Here is a 20,045-nt window from a genome sequence, read left to right as displayed (position 1 = left end):
ACCCATTCTATATTATCTCAAACAATTTCAGTGGGTGCACTTTATTCTTTCTCCAATTAACTGTGCCTCTTGGCTCTGCTAATTTGACAGCTGTTCCTGCCTAACTAGCTGGCTAGGTTAAAAAAAGGAAAAAAAACTACTCCTCCATGCTTGGCTGTCCTCACCTGGCTCTGTGTTCAGCCTGCAGCAAAGCAGTGTGGTCTCTTTCTTAATCATGTAAAATGAGTGGGTCGTATGCCTTCCATTCCCTTTGCACAAAGGTGGCCCTCGGTTTGTGTCTAGAATCCATTGCCTAGACTACTATGTTCTGAAAGCTGATGTTGATCTATAGAACTTATTCCTTTTAACAGCTGTCTGTGTGCTGGATCAATGATTTCACATGCCTTAAGGCAGGGCTGGAGAAATTTCAGCCGTTCACAGGTAGAGGACTATTGGACGATGGATTCCAATAACATTAGGACTATCTGACAAGCAAATAATGAGACTGGGAATTTTGGAACCACTGCATTACAAATCCTATAACTATCTCTGAGTGTGATATCAAGATTTCAAGATGGTAATAGCACTTAAACTTATATACCACTTCATAATGCTTTACAACATTCTCCAAGCAGTTTACAGAGACACCATCTTGCCCCCAACAATCTGGGTCCTCATTTTATCAACCTCCGAAGGTTGGAAGGCTGAGTCAACCTTGAGCCAATCAGGATCGAACACCTGGCAGTGGGCAGAGTTAGCCTGCAATACTGCCTTCTAACCACTGCACCACCATGGTTCCTAGACTGCTAGAATATATTTTGCTTAATTTAATTAATGAGCCTTGAATCAGTGTATTCGTGTCAGTGTATGATCGATAGCAAATTGATTGTTTGAATAATTGATTGGTTATATGCCATCAAGTTGTTATCAACTCTTAGTGGCCACCTAAGATAGATTTTCACTATGACAATCCTAGCTTGACCCTTCAGGTCTTCCAGTTGTGAACCATCACTACTGTGATTAAGTCCATCCACCTTGGTGCTGGTCATCCTCTTTGCTGTCTTTCCAGTTTCTCAGCATTAAAGCATCCCTCAAGTTCCCACATATTGTGTCCAAAGTAGGAGAATTTGAGTATGTCATTGCATAGTGATAATAAGTAAGGGTTTGTTTTTTTTGCCACGGGTTTGTATGAATGGACATTCCATAGATGGAAGATGGAGCGTATCAGATCATTCAAAGCCGGTTGAAAGGCAGAAAGGTTTTTCTCTGAAAGATTTCAGTTTCAGCCTGGGGAAAGCTTGAGGAGACTGAAGAAGACACAATAAGAGACAGCTCCTCAAATGGTTCCCGTGTGAACCGGATAAGGCAACAGACCTCTGATGGAAAAATATCAGGAGTTGTGAGTAAAGTGCCAAAATGAGATTAGTCAAGTTTCTTGGATAAGAAGCGATACGTCTTCAAGCTAAAACAAAGAAAGTTGCCATTTAAAAAAACAAACACACACCTTTGGGACAACCATGACCTGGATGACTGAGGATCTCCACAGAGATTAGTTCAAGCTTGTTGCAAGATATAGACATGTATGGGAAACCCAATCCTTGCCTACACTTTCTTCTGAAACTCAGACCTTGCCCAACCAGCCAAATTGGGAAGGTATGCATAGGAATATAAATGTGTGAATTAGAAGGGATTTTTTTGTTGTTGTTCAAGAAGCAAACAATAAAAAAACCTTGCATTGTACGTCATGCTTCGGATAGATAAGACTATTTAGCACTGGCAGTGCTTTCTGGCTCTTAAAGTGATAAGTCCAAACTTTTTGTTGAGCCATATATTTCTGTTATTTTCCTATTTTGGATGTCAGTGTTGCTCAGATACTGTTTATTGCTAAGGCATTTGCCATGGGACTTCTTACAGTATACCTTCTTTCCTATAAAACCTGACCTTACTCGCTTTTGTCTGAGACCGTCATGCCATCTGCTAATATTTTCATTCCAAAGAAAATTTGGGGGAGGATAAAGTAGAGAGGGACGCAGTGGCTCAGTGGGTTGGGACACTGAGCTTGTCGATCAGAAGGTCGGCAGTTTGGCGGATCAAATCCCGAGTGCTGCGTAACAGAGTGAGCGCCTGTTACTCGTCCCAGCTTCTGCCCACCTAGCAGTTCGAAAGCACGTAAAAATGCAAGTAGAAAAATAGGGACCACTCCGGTGGGAAGGTAATAGCGTTCCGTGCGCCTTTGGCGTCTAGTCATGCCGGCCACATGACCACGGAGATGTCCTCGGACAAGCCCTGGCTCTTCGGCTTTGAAACGGAGATGAGCACCGGCCCCTAGAGTCGGAAACGACTAGCACGCATGTGCGGGGGAACCTTTACCTTTACCTTAAAGTAGAGAGACTCATTCCTGCGGTAGCAAGAAAGAGCAGATATCAAACAAGATCCATAGATACTGTTAAATTCTGATAGAAATTAAACCCTCTGCGCATAGGAGGTGAACAGCTCTACCAAGTTCAACCTGACTCCATTTCACATTATCCAGCCTGTGATTTCCTCCTGTCTCATTAATGAATCCAGTTCGTTCTTCAAAAAAAAAAAAGTACTCCAAAAAAACTTTGCTTGTGTAGGTAATACACTTTTCCAAATAGGTAAGTGGTTGCCAGTAGATTTTCTTAAAATGGTAAATTTTTTCTACAAAGCTTCCATTGACATTCACAATTTTTTTTTGTCTCTACACTTTTACTCAGTTTTGCTAATGAGGCATTTTTACCCCCCTTTGGAGAAGACATTCACATTCTGTTCCCTGAGCAAAACATTAACATCTTCCTGTTAGTGTTCCCCAGCTGGTGTTCCAGCTGCCTCGCTGTTTCAAATATTGGAGATAATGCACTTCATAACTAGTATCTACTGGTGGTTTTATCCTCAGTGAATACTATTTTAAAGATTTCCGAGTTGGAAATCTGGTAGCAAATTCTGTACTGGAAAATACTTCTGTATTTTTGCATTGATTCCAGAGTTTCCATAGGAAGGTACATCTCCAAGATGTACTTGAAGGCAATGGTGCTTCAACAGAGACAGGGAAGCATATAAGTTTAATTAAGAAACAAAGGGCCAAGTGGCCAAGAGTGGGTTCTTTGAGGACCCAGAGACAATAAATACACAAGGAAGTAAGGAGATTGCAAGCTTTATTATTAACCTTAGCAGGCAGATTTAAACAGAAACACAGTAGCATAACATATCAAGCCAAATGATAACAAATCTTGGTTCGGCAATTGGGAGCCCAAGGGAACAACAGAGAGATCCCCAAACACTCAAGTTGTGCAATACACAGCACCAAGTCTGTGTCAAAGCTCCTAGGTCAAAGGGCAATGTCAGGCAGCAAAACCTCATGGCTCTGTTTCCTGGAACTAAGATTGTAAGTGCTGACATTGGCTAGATAGTGCATCTGCGGGGATGGTCCATTTAGATGGTCCATCTCCAAGAGAGATGAGTAGTTCATTCCGCCGGGGCCTGAAGACCTGGCTCTTCGAGCTCTCTGGCCCAGGCTGAGGAGTAATTTATTTTAATTGGGGTTTTAATTGCACAGGGTTAAGTTTAATCTTTTTTAAATTGTTTTTTTTTTGTATTGTTGGTTTTTTTAATTCCCTGTAAACCGCCCTGAGTCCTCAGGGAAAGGGCGGTATATAAATGTAATAAAATAAATAAATAGATAGTTAAGAAGTATGAAACATACAGTAATTGAATAAATCTGTTTCTCATGCAAACTGACAGAATCCGGGAAGGTAAAGAATTGCCTAGGACAGGGGTAGGCAACCTCGGCTCTTTTATGTCTCATGGACTTCAACTCCCAGAATTCCTGAGTCATAAAAGATTCATGAGTCATAAAAGAGCCGAGGTTGCCTACCCCTGGCCTAGGAACTCTACAGATTCCTCCCTTTTCTTTGTCCAAGCCAAAAAAGAACCAAGCAAATTAAGCCTATAACTCAGAATGAAGTCTAAACTTCTAGAGTCTCCTCAATATAAAGGAGAACTCAAAAGATGTTCTCCTCAAAAGACAATGGTCTTCTGCAATGCCACTTGAAAGAGAGGTCTATTTACTTTCTCTGCCTGCTATTCATAGGTCCCTATCACATGGCCTTTTTCTGTCTTTCCCTTCTACACCAAATTTGACAGATGTCTTTATTAAACAGAGAAGAAGAAGAAGAAGAAGAAGAAGAAGAAGAAGAAGAAGAAGAAGAAGAAGAAGAAGAAGAAGAAGAAGAAGAAGAAGAAGAAGAAGAAGAAGAAGAAGAAGAAGAAGAAGAAGAAGAAGAAAGACTACAATAATGCAGAGAGATTTAGCAAGTACAGGGATTCAAACTATGGTTAAGATGGATTGCCAGTTGATGTAGCTGAACACAGAACTCTAGACCTTGGATCCTTGCAAGTACGTAGCAATAAGCTGCCAGAGTCACTCAACAATGAGATAGATGAGCAGCATATACTAAATAAATAGATTTTAACAGGGCATCTCATTTTCACGGCACAAGACTGGCCATATTTTAGATGTATCTTTTGAGACTCCCAACCTCCACAGCTTCTCAACAGTATTTCAGCTTTTTAGGCTTTAATTATTTGTCAAACCATGTTAATGAATTAAATATCCACTTTATAGAGATACATTGATCATCACCAGACAGGTCTCAACCATAAATCACATGAAAGAAAGGTGGCTTATTCAGGTTAATCCTAGTTAAACCAGCTAAATTTTTCATCCTATCCCAGCGGCCTTCTTTTTTTTTTAACAAAATAGCAGACGGTGGCATGTGAGTTGAATATAATGAGAACAGATTTCATTATTGGCTGAATCCATTCATGAAGAGAGTTACTAAAAGAGGGGAAACAGAAAGAAGAAAACGCCTTGCCGAAACAGGGAAAATAGTTTCAAGTTTTCCCTTAAATATCTCTCTGATATACGGTCTCCCACTGAGCAAATCAACTCTTTAAGACTGTTTAGCAAAACCAGCCAATTCCAGTTAACCAAAACAGTGTTTAAAATTCAGCACCACAGCTTCCAATGCTATCCGACTGCTTGAGGTTATGATGGAGATGGAAATGCTACAAAACTGGTAAACTACTAGAGGTGCAAAAGGAATTGATTTTTTAAAAATCACACACCCTATACTGCTTAAAATATCTTAATTTTACTTCTACCATGAGACCAAATGAATTCCCAATTTAATTGCAAAGAGAAAGAGACTCCTAATGTCCAATGAAATTTAGCAAGGTCACTTGAATGTAAAAGAGGCATAAAATTGTATTACGGGTAATAATTGGGATCTTCATGGAATTTATAGCCCAACCTTTATCCGGGGCAACTTTCAATGATCTCTTTTAACAGTAACAGAGGGATGTGACGTGAACCTGAGGAGAATGGTCAGCCATCAACCTGCCTGAGACAGGATTTGGATCCTAAGACCTCAACGACTACTCCATGCTACCCCCTCAACATTTAGTTTATAGCAGGTGCAGCCTTGTTGATTCAGGGTTAATAATGATGTTCCTTTATTATTTATGGGGGCACAATGCCTCAATAGTTAAAAACACTGAGCTTGTCATCTGGAAAGCTAACAGCCTGGTTCAAGTCCTGAGCACCGCCTGACAGGGCGAGTACCCATTACTTGCCTCAGCTCCTGCCCCCCTAGCAGTTTGAAAGCATGCAAATGTGAGTAGATAAATAGGTACCACTTTGGTAGGATGATAACAGCATTCAAGTGGGCCACATGACCATGAAAATGTCTTTGGACAATGCTGGCTCTCTCAGCTAAGAAACGGAGGTAGAGTCGGACATGATAGGACAGGAGAAACTTTTTTCTTTACCTCTATTATTTATTTATTGGTCAAGTTTATATGGCAGCCCTCTCACAAAAAATGACTTTGGACAATATGCAACAAGACTCAAAACCAATTAATGTATAAAGCATGTGTTATTATTTTAGAAAATTAAAAACACAACACTAAGAGAGAGTGACAGATGTTAGTAACAATGGAACCACCTCAGTGTCTCACTCAGTCCCCAGGACTGATGGCATAACCAGGCTCAAGGTTGACTCAGCCTTCCATCCTTCCGAGGTAGGTAAAATGAGGACCCAGATTGTTGGGGGCAATTAAGCTGACTTTGTAATAATGCCGCTTGGGGTGTGTGTGAAAGCCCTAACAAGCAGGCATATACATAGAATGAAGGCTACTGCTAAGCTTGTAAGCCGCCCTGAGTCTTCGGAGAAGGGCGGGATATAAATGGAATAAAAATAAAATAAATAAAATAAAAAATAACCAGATTTTGGGGGATTGCTGGAAAATCCTGAAGATCCCTTCCAACTCTATGATCGTATGAAATCTGCTATTCAGAAAGTTCTGCAAATATATATCAAATGGAATTGGGAAGGGATCCATTCATGTATGTATGTATGTATGTATGTACGACCTTCTGTTTATAAAGTATTTACTTATTTGCTGCACTCATTAGAATTGCACGGGGCTCTAAATGTAATTCCACAAATGTTTAGGATAATGTCCTTTCCTAGTCCTTACATTACAGATGTGGCTGTTTTAAAGAATTTCAGACAGGGGTTATGTCACGCACCTGCATGCTGCAAAATGTCTTTTTTTGGAAAGGAACACTACATGTTTATGCTTTTCTCTGAAAACTCAAGAAAGTGTACATGATTCTCCTTTTATTTTATCTCCACAGCGAGATAAAAGCTACTCAATGTATTCCAAAGATGAATGGGGTTTGAACTCTGGTCTCTTGAATCCTAGACTAAACTTTAGCCAATATATCATGCCTCCTCCTCCTCTTCTTCCTCCTCCTCCTTCTTCACAACAGGCTCATATCCAAGAGGTTGGTGAATTAAGTCTAAATGTTCCTACTTGAGGAACACCCGAAGGCTTCAACTGGTGCAGAATTCAGCCGCGCGAGTTTTGATGGCAGCTTCCCGATACTCCCGTGTAACACCTCTTCTCCGCGAGCTGCATTGGCTTCCGGTTGCCCTCCGGGTGAGATTCAAGGTGCTGGTAATGACCTATAAAGCCCTAAATGACTTGGGTCCGGACTATCTAAGGGAACACCTGCTGCCGGCATCATCTTCCCATCGTCCTGTGCGCTCCCACAGGGAGGGCCTTCTCGGTACCGCCGGTTAATGAATGCCGGCGGGTTATTCCCAGGGGAAGGGCGTTCTCTGTGGGTGCGCCTGCCCTATGGAACCAACTACCCACGGAACTTAGGACTGCCCCCGACCTTCGCTCATTTCGCCGGGACCTGAAAACTTGGCTCTTCGATCTGTTTGGTCCAGACTGTGGGGTTGTTAATTTAACTGGGTTTTAGATTTACTCTTGGGGCTTGAATTTAATTTAATTGTTTTATTTGTTTTTAATTTTTTGTATTCATGGTTTTAACTGCCCTGTAAACCGCCCTGAGTCCTACCGGAATAGGGCGGTATACAAATCCAATAAAATAAATAAATAAATAAAACAAACTGAAGCCAAAATCAATGCTAAACATTCAAGCATCAAGCTCACACTTGGACACTTATATTGTTGGACAGTGAGGAGCATTTTATGACTTTGTTCAGTATGAGCCCTGAAGCCTGACACACTGTCACATATTCTGAAAGCTTTCAAGGGAAATACATACATTTAGCTGAATTTCTAGGTCAAAAGTATTGGGAAATCACTGTTTTTAAACAACAGTGCCCAAAATGAAATTTAACAGTAAAAGAAAAACAGTACTTTGAAAACAAACAGCCTAGAGACTCCAGTATGAAGTTATCAAGAGTGGTTTGTTGAAACAGCTTTGTCACTAAAGAGGAAGAAGAACTAAAGGACAATAATTTTTAATAAGCCACTAAATCTGCCAGGACAGTTTCAACTACAGAAAACACTCATTTTTAGTGTTCAGTTGAAATGCTGTTAACTATCACTAAAAAAATAATAATCCATTTTTAACTGAGATGCTCTCACTCAGAGCTGATAGAGCTTACAGATTTCTGGGCTGTATAGAGAAATCAGATTCCAATCATTGATTTAAACTGGGGAAACAAAGGCTTCAATTTAATGAAGTAATTTAAAATACAGTAACTCTGGAAAACAATTTGATTTTATTTGAATTTTGAATCAAATAGGCATATCAAATTATTTTAATTTGTGTTTCTGAATTTTGGGGAAATTATGAGGTATGCTTGAGCGTAAGTAGCTACCTCCCAAGTGCTTTGGAAATATATAATTCAGTCTGACAATAAAATTCAATGCTCCAGTTTGGTTTGGAAGGTCAGTTTAGTGAGGGAATTCAATCAAATCAAATTTAGACACTGCATTTTTTTTCACAACCCTTATTTATAAATGGTGCTGATTCTAACAGTCTCCATAGGGCTACAACAAAAAGATTGTGGTATATTATGGGCTGCATCATCTTCTCTGAACTACCACACAGACTTCCAGCATCTTTCCCCAGTTCACTTCCATCCCACCAGGCTCAAGGTTGACTCAGCCTTCCATCCTTCCGAGGTAGGTAAAATGAGGACCCAGATTGTTGGGGGCAATTAAGCTGACTTTGTAATAATGCCGCTTGGGGGTGTGTGTGAAAGCCCTAATAAGCAGGCATATACATAGAATGAAGGCTACTGCTAAGCTTGTAAGCCGCCCTGAGTCTTCGGAGAAGGGCGGGATATAAATGGAATTAAAATAAAAAAAATAAAAATCCTCATCATGGTCCTAGAAGTACCCATCTCTGTTGCCTGAATTGAAACCCAGTAAATGTTTCTGAGGACCCAGCTAGATGCAAAAACTCTGCAACACTGATGGCAATAAGCTGAAAGGGGAACAACAATACCTACATTTGAAGGGGTGGTTTTACAGATAAGCAATGTCCCTTTTCACAAGAAACATTGCCTTTTCAAAGGCAAGTTCTCAGAAATACTTCATTTTTTCAGCAGAAATATTTCATGAAAGAAAAAAAAAGGGGGGAAAGAAGGGATAGACTCAGAAACTAAAACAGTTCTCAGGCAAGTGTCTGGATTTCAGATCACAAATCCTCAGTAATCTCATTGATAGTTTTTCAACTTCATAAATAGCTGAAAAAATTATCTTTTTATCCTCCCCCCCACCCCCCATTTTCTGGGTTCTCGTGACGTATTGACACCAAAGTCATCGCATTGATTGAGTTTGGATACACTTTCAGTGAAAATTTGGCAGGCTATTTTGGAGCCCAGTGTTGTCATGTGTTCATAGCCATAAACTTGACCCATTCTGGTTTGTATGCTCTATGAGAAGGATCATATTGTGTTGCTTCTGATACATTGCACCACTTCAAATCAAAATAATATAGGTTTATGTGAAGAATTGTAAGGCAGAGGCTTGACTATATGCCTTCAGCTGCAGACCACTTCATTAGCTGTCTTTATTTGAGGAACAAATTATGTCCTGTGTTCATTCCTGATGCTTTGCAACAATCTATGGTTTACAAAACACAAAGGCTGGTTCATTACTGGGCATTGCTTTATCTAGTAACAGATTAAGAATGCATCCAACATTTTTCATCCTGTAGGGTTATGCATGGGTTCAACAGACAGTTCAGTATTTGGTGGGATGGGGAACCAGGAAATTGTCATTGTCCTCCTCCTCCTCCTTCTCCTCTTCTTCTTCCTCCTCCTCCTCCTCCTCCTCCTCCTCCTCCTCCTCCTCCTCCTCATTATCATCATCTTCCTAGCATTATTCCTGCAGGTTCAGAGTCCATATTTTGGATCCAATAGAAATATTATTTCTGTTGATAATCCTGCAGTGGTCTGATCAAGAAACTCCCTCCCTCTCTTCCTTCCTTCCTTCCTTCCTTCCTTCCTTCCTTCCTTCCTTCCTTCCTTCCTTCCTTCCTTCCTTTTGTCTTTCCTGGCTTGTTGGGAAGAAACAGAGGAAAAAGATTTACAAACCTTGAAGAGGCAGATAAAAAAATGTTATGTATCTTTGATTTCTGGAAAAGTCCTTTTGCATCCAAACAGGAATGGTTAAATCTGTAGTGATTGAAAGGTGGGGAAATGCAACAGTCTTGTGTTCTCAGCCAAAAAAAGGGAAAAAAGAATTAAATCAGATGCTGTGGAGTGTGTGAGAAAGTCAGATGACATTCAATTCTTTGTTGAGCCATTACAAGAAACAGCTCAGAGAAAAAAAAGCTTTTAAAGAGAGTTATGGACATTCATCTTGGAGTTATGAGAGAAGCTACTGCTCAGTCTCTTCCTTCCCTCTTCTTATTTCCAAAATGCAGATGACAGCCTGTTATCTTTTGAATGGATACAGGGTTTTATGTAGTCACCTTATCAAAATCAACAAGTTGTTTCAAGTATATGTCTCCCTGTACCTAAAGCCATGCCAGCAGAGGTTTCTCTCTCAACTGTTGGAAAAGCCGAGATGCTTTAATAGAACTTTTGATATATACCTGGATCCTTTTGAAATTGAATGGCTCTCTTCATTAATCCTTGGCTTCAAGGCTTCTTTCAACCTTCTTCTTACTGAGCTGTTTGTTGAATTTTATTAACTTGTATCACGGCAGGACTTGCCTCTTTAATGCTTTGCCCTCAGTTTTAGGAACTCCTTTTTCTTTCCTTCTTTTCAAATCAGCCAGTTGAAATATCTTAGCACTGCAGCCTAAACTTTTGCTTTGTTTCTTTGTGGAGAAGAATAGAGGGAAAGTTATGGATAATTGCAGAAGAGCCTACTTCTGTTCCATTGTGCAGGAAAACAAACCAAGCTTTAAAAAAAAAGATGGTGTTCTTAACCTCAGATGTACTGACAATAACACTGTTATAATTTGTACAAAAAAAGAAGGCAGGAAGACAGTGCAGCTTTGGTTACAATTTTCATATTATCCTTGTCATCTTCTCCTCTTTCTCCTCTTCTCATCTTTCCTGCTACTTTTTTCCTGTTGGTATATTCTGATTTCTCAAATGTCATTTGTATCTTATGATTTATTATTGTATCTTATGATTTATGGTCTATGACTTATTATTTTGCTTTTTGTAGGTACACGGCTTGTGCATCGGAAATAAATTCTTTATGTGTCCAATCACACTTGGCCAATAAATCCTATTCTGTATTATATTTCACAGAGATGTTGCCAATGATGCATTTAAGTAGACAGTCCTGGTTCCTTTGGAAAAGATTCTGGGTAATTGACACCAGTTTAGCCTATTCAGTTGGGTCCTTAGTATTGAGTAACCCCAAAACCTCATCTTCATATTCTTCCTTTACATACCCGGATTGAACAACCTCTCAAATTAGGATTGAGAAAGATAAATCATCCATTTGTTTCCTACTTATTGTGATTTAATTGAAAGGAAATTTACTTTAGAAATTTTTTCAAAGGGAAAAAAATTGTCCAGAGAAATTCTCCTGATAGAATAGCATATTTTTAGACTTATATGAGAGGGTCAAGGATGTGATTGACTGTCTCATTTTTCATTGAACTTCCCTAGCCTCCTCTGCTTTCTTTACACTTCCAGTGAAAAGCATCCGAAGAGAATTTCTCCCATGAAGCTTTGTTGCTAGAGAAAGCAGTTCTCTGCAAAATGTCTCTGACTATAACATAGATGAAGAATTGTCAAAAGGCCATTTGTGTCCAGCTCTTTGATGAGTACATGTGAGAAACTGGTGAAACGGGCACAGCAGCGCCTGCATTTTCTGCGTCGCAGGAGAAAAACTCATCTTCCTTCCCCTGTTCTGACCACTCTCTACAGGGGGATGATCGAGAGCCTCCTGTCATACAGCATCACAGTCTGGTTTGGAAGCATCCCTGCTTCAGACAGGAAGGTTGTGCAGAGAGTGGTGAGGATGGCCGAAAAGATCGTTGGCAGTTCCCTCCCTCCCATCCAGGACCTAGCACAGAAGCGTTGCTTGAGCAGGGTCCGTAAGATTATCTGGGACACTACTCATCCTCTTCACAACCTGTTTTCCTTGTTACCTTCTGGGAGGAGGGGGCTCTGTGGTATCCATAGCAGAACATCCAGATTCAACCATAGTTTCATTCCATACAGCATTAACCTTGTGAATTCTCAAGCTTCCTCCTTCCATTATATATTCAAGTTGGACAGTATTTAATATTTTATTGTTATGTATATGTAGGGGTGAGGGTCTATACACATGTTGTATGTAGTATGTTTTAGGTGTGTGTCATGTATGTGTCTCCCTTTGAGAGTGGGCAACTAAATTTCATTTTTGATGTGCGCCATTGTGGCAACAGTAAAAAAATGACAATAAAGATTATCTTATCATCTTATCTTATCTTATCTTATCTTATCTTATCTTATCTTATCTTATCTTATCTTATCTTATCTTATCTTATCTTATCTTATCTTATCTTATCTTATCTTATCTGTCCAACTTGTGAGATAGTCCAAATAGGAAGCATGACCAGGTGGAGTAATTTTAATTTATGGCAAAGTTACATTAAAAGAATCTTGTAAGTCTGAAAGTGCTTTTTTTTCAATCACCTTTGTTGTTGTTGTTAGTTGTGAAGTCATGTCTTACCCATCGCGACCCCACGGACAACGTTCCTCCAGGCCTTCCTGTCCTCTACCATCTTCTGGAGTCCCTTTAAGCTCACGCCTTCTGCTTCAGTGACTCCATCCAGCCACCTCATTCTCTGTCGTCCCCTTCTTCTCTTGCCCTCAACCTTTCCCAGCATTAGGCTCTTCTCCAGTGAGTCCTTCCTTCTCATTAGGTGGCCAAAGTATTTGAGTTTCATCAATTGCCTTTATGGCCTCCCAAAACTAGAAAGGGTCCCTTCTGAGATGTTTGCCTTGTCCAGATTCCTTCTGCAGCCTCTTATCCAACAGTTCCCCTTGCTGTGGCTCTTCCCCCTGTCCCCCAAGGTCATTTCCAAAATGTGAAGGTTGTCCAGAGGCTGCCTTTCAGAGGGTGGTGTTAAGGCTTCACTCTGATATTTCCAGATGGAATGTTAAGTGGCATTCTCCCTCCCCAACCAGGAGGTGATAAAAGAAATGCAATTTGAAGTAGCATTTTCCTTCTTAGGGTGGAACGAAAAGGGACCAGAAGGAGACAATTCATTCTGTTAGGCCTGCTCATAAAGTGGAAACAGTGGGACACGCTGTTGACGGACAAACTGCATGAGTAACAGGACCCTGCCTTCTTCTTGCCACAGATGGACTGATTTGCTGCAGTCCATTAGCTCTTCTCAGTCTATGCAAACGCCCTGTCAGATTTGCAAGTGACCACTGTATGTATTGAAGGATGGAAAGGGGGATAATGAGGAATATATACTGTAAAGTTCGGCTACCTGAAAGGGGAATTCCTATGATCTACCTACTGCCAGAAAGGTTATTCTTGCTTTCAGAAATTTGCAAGTAGAGTTTTACCTATAAAGTGGACTGTTTGTAGCTCAGGGTTGAAATGAGAGGTCTTTAGTGGTCTCTGAGCTTAGTTGTTTTCTTGCTGATGTTTCATTACATTAGAACAGAACAGAACAGAACAGAACAGAACAGAACAGAACAGAACAGAACAGAACAGAACAGAACAGAATAGAATAGAATAGAATAGAATAGAATAGAATAGAATAGAATAGAATAGAATAGAATAGAATAACAGAGTTGGAAGGGACCTTGGAGGTCTTCTAGTCCAGCCCCCTGCTCAGGCAGGAAACCCTATACCATTTCAGACAAATGGCTGTCCAGTCTCTTCTTAAAAACTTCCAGTGTTGGAGCATTCACAACTTCTGGAGGCAGGTCGTTCCACTGATTAATTGTTCTCACAGTTGGAAAATTTCTCCTTAGTTCTAGGTTGCTTTTCTCCTTGACTAGTTTCCATCTGTTGTTTATTTTCCTGCCTTCAGGAGCTTTGGAGAATAGCTTGACTCCCTCTTCTTTGTGGCAGCCCCTGAGATATTGAAATACTGCTATCATGTCCCCCCCCCGTCCTTCTCTTCATTAAACTAGACATATCCAATTCCAACAAACTAGGTAACTATGATGTTACCTAGTTTGGGTAATGAGATGTCTGCAAGAGAGCATCAAGGACCTGTAGGTTTGCAAGATGGTCTTCTCTATTTGTCTGTCTTGCTTTACAGACAACTTGAAAAAATAAAGGACTTCTTTCTTTTTCATTGCCATCTATAAATCTATATTAAAGAAGTGCTTCAAAGTACATCTGAAAAACATCATTAAGTTCTCCCTGCATTCTAAGAACGCCTTTTATGTGAGTATATAAAATGATTCTAATAAGCAGTGATTCATGGAATAGCATACACGGTTTAAAAAAAAGATAATAATCAATACATGCTATACGAGATTTTTTTGGGGAAAAATAGATACTGTCTGTTTGAGTTTAGTCCTCTCCTAGTCTTTTTATGAAAACCCCAGTGGCTCTTTGGGTTAGCTTGGTTTCCTTATAGCTGGGGGGGGAAGCAAAATGAAAGATTTTTTTCTTTCTTTTAATCACCAGCCTAACCTAATGCAAGAAACATTTGGTGCAACTGAGTTAGATAGGAATAGAAGGATAGGGGAGAGTTAAAGGATTATACCACTTCAGATTTCATGAGAGAGCGAGATTTGCCATTGCTCTGCGCTTCCCTTGATTAAAACATCAGCCACAAATCTAATAAAAAACCTAAACAGCAGCCGGAAGCCATGCTGTTCCTTTGGTAAGAGGTGGTTTCTTATATGCAGGATAGAGGATGAGAGACAGCAAACTCTAGTTTGGTGAAGTGGTTAAAGTTTGGGATTAGAAGCCAGGCGGTTAGGAGTTCTAATCCTACTTTAGGTGCAGAAACCAGTCGAGTTTCAGCCAGTCCCTCTCTCGTCAGGCTCAGGGAGAAGGAAGGGAGGGCAAGCCACTTCTGAAAATGTTGCCCACATTCGGCTTGGATTTGTCCATGTAGTTGTTAAAAGTCAAGAGTGCCTGGAAGGCAAAAGAAAAAGAAATAATAACTAAAGTCCTGAGATAGGCAATATAGCCTAAGGCAGGACTAGAACAGATGGTCTCCTGGCATCTAATTCAGCACCTTTAATCACTGCATCAAACAGACTCTCATTCCAGCTTTGGGGAAATGCAAAGTTCCAACTGAGTTCCAGGCTTCAGTTTGATTTTGGCATTTGGCCTGATGAACGTATTTAATTATGCATTAAAGAGATGTGCCAGTGTACCCAAGCCTTATCCTCAATTTCCTTGGGAGACTTTCTCAAGAGGCTTTCAGATTGTCCGGAGCACAAGTGTCCAACCTTAGCAACTTTAAGACCTATGGAATTCAACTCGCAGAATTCCTCAGACAGCCACTGATTAATTCTGGGAGTTGAAGTCCACAAGTCTTAAAGTTGCAGGGTTAGACACCCCAGTCCAGAGAGTTCTACTCATGGTGAAATCCATTGTTGGCTCAGATGTTGCTAACTGGAAGGTTCATGACTGAAAACGTCCAATGCATGTGACCACATCCATTCTATGCATGAACAAATTTTTTGTTTACCTTGAATACTGAAATATAATTTCCATATGAGTTATTTAATGGAACAACCCAACATACTGGGCTCCCTTCTTGCCCTGTCTTGCTAATTTGTTCTCATGGGTTCAGTCAGAACTGAAGAAGCACGTTGAGTGAAAAGTGAAATATCTTCCAAAGAAAAACAAAATCCAGTTGCCTTTTGAAACAGCATTTTTGGAACAACCATATCCTGGATGAATTTCCATAGACACTTGTTTTGCGGGTTGACAGGCTGTCTTCACAGCTGGGATTGCTGTGGCTTGAACCCTATGCCTCACATCAGAGGTAGCTGCTCATATGCATACCACACAGGGGTTTGCTAGTATATACAAACATGGGCCGTGGATTTATTGCATGAGCATGAACCCACCACTGGTGCAAAGCTCACATCATTCTCGCAAAACATCCAACCTATTTTTCTTCATTTCCTTAATAACAAGATGTGTCAAGTCTCTAATTAGATGTGTCCAAACACCAAGGTGACAAACTGCAATGCAGCTACAAGAGTCTTTCATAATTCCAAGGGCTGAATTAATGCAGATGTCATTGTGCTACCTGGCCTTCTACTTTATGGGCCATCCCACCACAAGGTAATAATGGTTTCCTCCAGGGCCTAAGAAGAAATCACCATCCATTCTTATAATCAGTTTGAATGGGAAACCAGATCGGTAAGAATTTTCTGTTCTGTCTTCGGCTGTCTGGATCCCAACAATGCATTTCAGGCTAGGAGAGCACTCAATGGCAAAGTGCGGGAGAGGCGCACTCCAGAAGTACTCTAAGAGAAAGGACAATTAGTATTTTACAACCCCACCACAAATGTACTAACTTTTTAGCAACGAATGACTTCATAGTCTGTCAGATGTTTGGAGCCAAAAAATTAAATGGGCATTGCAGATGGCCATTTGTGTGATTTTAGAAATGTTGATGGATGGCTGTAATCTACTTGGAACGAGTGGGCGAATTAATTATCGTGCATTAACTGGAACTGGAACGTAAACCTGTAGCATCACCTGGGACGGGCGATTTTGGCTTAGTTTTCTTTGATTCTAATATTTCCAAAAGGAGAAAAAAAAATAATCCAAACATTTATTTGTTGACCAAGAGAGAAAAACTGCCTTGGCATGAAGGTCACACCGGTTAGACTTGCGTGGTGCTTTTGAAGAAGGTTTGGAATACACTGCAAATAATAATAATAAATAATAAACCTTTATTGTCAAAGTACAACATGTGTACATTGAGATTAGCTGAGCCTCCCCCCGTGCTCTCTCCCCCCAACACACAGTGACAACAAACCCTCCATCCCACCACACCCTGTGAACCCACTACACCACACACCGGCCTCCCAAGTCAATTCTGCATAAGATTATGTCCCATTTAAAAGCCTAATAGCCCACGGATAAAAGCTATTTTTCAGCCTGTTGGTACGGCTGGCTATACTCCTATATCTCCTACCGGATGGTAGGAGAGTAAAGAGATACCGTCCAGGGTGTGAGTCATCCCTGAGAATCTTCCTCACTATTCCAAGGCAACGAGCCCTGGCGAGGTCATCCAGTGGTGTCAGGGGACAGCCCACAATGTCTTGTGCTGTGCTCATTACCCTCTGTAATACTCTCCTATCCGCGGCTGTCAGACCAGCAGCCTAGAGTAGGCTTTTTAAAATTATTTTTATTTTTATTTTAATTTTTTTGTCTATGAAGGTGCCTCCCGCTGAATAAAATTAGTTTGCGCTTATGTGCTTTGGTGTAAGTGTTTGTTTGAAAGACGCTTATCCCAAAGATGTATATATTTGCTCAAATCACTGGATTTGCTTTAAAGATAGATAGTTCGTTAATTGATTAGACTTGAAAGAACAGCCTACTGGGTTTTTGCTCACAACAAACTATATTAGCAATAGCAATAGCACTTAGACTTACATGCCACTTCACTGTGCTTTATAGCCCTCTTTAAGCACTTTACAGAGTTATTATGCTACAATGGGTTGCTTGTGGCTCCTTTCTTGTGGCTCCTTTTTTTCAATGTGCTTTTCTGTCTTTCTCTGCTTTAGGTTTGAGATTCTTACCGTCTTTGAAACTCCGGCCATCTTGATAATTAGTCTGGGTGTCTGGGAATGCTGGGTTGTGAAAATCAACATCTGAAGACTAAGAGTTGGGTCTCTAAGTTGTCAAATTGCTGGAAGCTTCTTTCCGCTTCTTCTCTGCCTATTTGTCAACTGTCCCATTTGGCACATTCAACAAAAGAAACTCCCAGCTCTTTAGATTAACCAAGAGTGTAGCTTTATTGAAAAATCTATCTAGGCATGACAGAAGCAAAGTCAGTCCTGGGATTTTTCCTGTGAAAACCCCACATAGTTAACTCTCCTTTTCCCCTCTGGGCCACCCAGAGTTCATAGTTCACCAACTGAGTTCAGTTCTTTTTGCTTTGGGAAAAGCTGTCTGCTTCACTCAAAACATTCTTTGTCACTCGGCCTTGTTAGATAACATCTCCCTAGCAAGAGACGGTTCACTTGCATTCCTAGCCTCCCTCCATTCTTAGGCATTCACCACCCTCCTCCCATCATTGCTTGGCAAAGTTGTGAGAAAAGGTAGATACAGGCAACTATGGAGTGAGTCAGGCTTGACACTATTTATTCTCCCAGTTTCCCAAGGCTACTAATGTTCCCTTAACAGCAACCAACCATCATAATAATCAAAGTCGCATACAGCAATCAAATGCCATTTCTTAGTATCATCAAAGTGGAAATAGAAGCTTATGTGAATCAATGATAAACGTTGGAGGAACCCCAGATAATAAATGGTTATTCATTCATTGTACCCTTCCCTTATATCGGCAGTCTGCATTCACAAAAAGCAGTAGACCAATGAGTAAGTCTACATAACAGTGAAATGTTTCATTACTTTGCAACTAGCTACTGGACTTATAGAAGTCTCCTTCCACTGATCTACCAAAATTCCTTCTTGTAAAATGCTTTGGGTGGAAATATATATAAAACATACACCATGTATCTGAGAAATGGCATTGTATTAATTGGCTGGGTGTCTTGATTGAGTGTTGCTGGCCTCGTAGATCACTTTTCTGAGTCTTTAACAATGAAATGCTAATTAAACATTTTATTTTTAGAAAAATTGTGTGTATTAGTGTGACGTGGGGAACTTAACATTTCAGAAAGATCAGTCAAAATGACTCTTGTTGAAATTTGACTGGGCTTAGGGAGAGGGCAATAATGTTGTTTCTGGGGAAGGAAATCTTTATGAAGTGATTAATTTACAAGAAAAAGCAGCAGTTCCAGCCATTTCCTCAGCTCTCTAGGATGAATAATACAGACATTGTAAAGGCCAACTGTGTCATTTTAATAATTGATATCTGGCTGCTTTTCTGTGCCACCTGAAGAGTATTTATTGTATTTTGCCACAGTCCACTCCAAACACAGCTCGGATTATCAATTGCCTCAGCTCTATTTCAGTCAGCTGTGTTGCTGTTTTACAAAATCTTATTTCTCCCAGCTCCTTCTTTTAAACTGATTAGGTCCTCTGGGTCAATTTAGCATAGCCTCAACAGGTAGGCTTGAATGAATAATGACAATTAAGGACGCCGGTGGGGAAATGTAACTCAATTTAAATGAGGAAGACACAAAGAAATGTCTGGGTCCATTCTTCAAGCAAAGAGACAGACGTGGGTAACCGAACTTAACAGGAGAAACCTGGTGATGGAGGGAAATGCAGCACACCAAAATCCCTAGAACATCCCTGCAATGGGAGGGCTAACATACTTTACGTAATACGCAGGAGGGCTTTAAAATCTACTGCAATATGTATTTAATATAGGATCACGCTGGGTAGATCAGACCAAGGAATCAATTCCACAGGAAGGCTTAAAAGTACTTTGATGGAGATTAGCTTGGATAACAGAATTTTGCAAGTCTGATCATGCTATACTTTTATTTCCGTGAATTAGAAGAGGCACCTTCTCTGGCATTCTGAACTTAAAAAAAAATAAATCTTTTGGCACCTTTGGCCAAAGTAAGAGTTCTTGTGTAAGTAAGCCTTTTAAGATGATCTTTCTTGCTGTCTACGGGTAACTCTCGACTTAGAACCACACTTGAGTCAAAATGGCTGTCGCTAAGTGAGATATTTCTTTAAGTGAGTTCTGCCCCATTTTTACGACCTTTCCTGCCACAGTTGTTAAATGGGATCATTGCAGTTAGTTGCACGTTGTTGGAATCATTGCAGTTAGTTGCTTCCCCATGACTTGGCTTGTTGGAAATTCACAAAAGGGGATCACATGAGCCCAGGACATTGCAATCATCATAAATACGAGTCAGTTCCCAAGAGCCTGAATTTTGGGGATGCCTCAATGTTCAATAATGTGAAAAATAGTCATGTCACTTTTTTTTGGTGCCCTTGTAACTTCGAACAGTCACTAAAGGACTACCTGAACTCTGCATCACATAATTCCATCCTGACGCTAGTGCTCTGTGCCAAGAAATTGGAAGATATTGAAGAGCGTAAACGTACCTCTTGAGGGAGATGGGTAATTCAGAAGTCTGAATTGTAAATAAATAAACAAA

This window comes from Vipera ursinii (genome assembly GCF_947247035.1).
Source record: "Vipera ursinii genome assembly, chromosome: 10".
NCBI lineage: Eukaryota > Metazoa > Chordata > Lepidosauria > Squamata > Viperidae > Vipera > Vipera ursinii.
The sequence above is the reverse complement of the archived record's forward strand: the minus strand, read 5'-3'. Positions refer to the sequence as shown.